Here is a 934-nt window from a genome sequence, read left to right on the forward strand (position 1 = left end):
TCCATCCTTACTCTGAATTGTCTGTGAATTCAGGGACTTACAGTTTCAAGATATAAGACCTGGAGTCTGACCGGTAGACTAAACATCCACTCCAGGCCCCTGCTAACCCTGAGGAAGAAGCCTGGAGGTAGAGGGAGGAGAAATGAGACCAACTCAGGTCGGTGGCCATGGTGAGGACTGCGGGTAGGGGGCGCAGTGCCTGGCACACGAATGGCACTTTGTTTTCTGAATAAATAACTGATTACTTGGTTCATCTCTGAGAACATTGAGTTTGCTATTGAGTTGCCCATCAAACTCTTGGTCCACAGGTCAGTCCCCAGCTTCAATATCTCACCCCACGATCGACCTCTTTCGCTGAAGTCAGGAGTGACAGCAATTAACTGCTGCGCTGCACCGTCCCCAGGGCCAGATGCCACGTGACAGACCCCAGGCTGGAGCAAGAACGTGAGGGCCCGGCACTCGGGGGCAGGGCGGAGGGATAGCGACCTGGGGCATCCGCTGCTTGCAGGCCCGGCTAGGGCGGCTGCCAGCCACCGGGGAGAGGCGCTGGCAAGAGCCAGAGAGGATCCCCTGCAAGAAATATATCGCGTGCTGACACTTTTACGACCCGGGCCGGCTTACAGTACACAGGCCGGTGCACAGCTTCGCTTTCCTCTGCCCAGCTTGACATCACATGCTCGCCCCTGGGGCTGCCACTTGGAGTCAGGAAAGCCCATATATTTCCCTCCTCAGATAGGCCTAGTGGTTCTCGTCAGGTGCAGAAAGCCAATAAATCACCAGCGAAGTCTCCGTGTATCTATCAGTCAGGAGCTTGTCATCCTCCAGCCTTGATCCACATGAAAGCCGGGAGCAGGAGGGGTGGGGTGCGGGGAGGGGGGCGCGGTGGGGGCGGGGCGCGGTTGGGCCTCGGACACCTGGCAGGGAGCTAGCGGGA

This window comes from Pongo pygmaeus, chromosome 1 (assembly GCF_028885625.2).
Source record: "Pongo pygmaeus isolate AG05252 chromosome 1, NHGRI_mPonPyg2-v2.0_pri, whole genome shotgun sequence".
Taxonomy (NCBI): domain Eukaryota; kingdom Metazoa; phylum Chordata; class Mammalia; order Primates; family Hominidae; genus Pongo; species Pongo pygmaeus.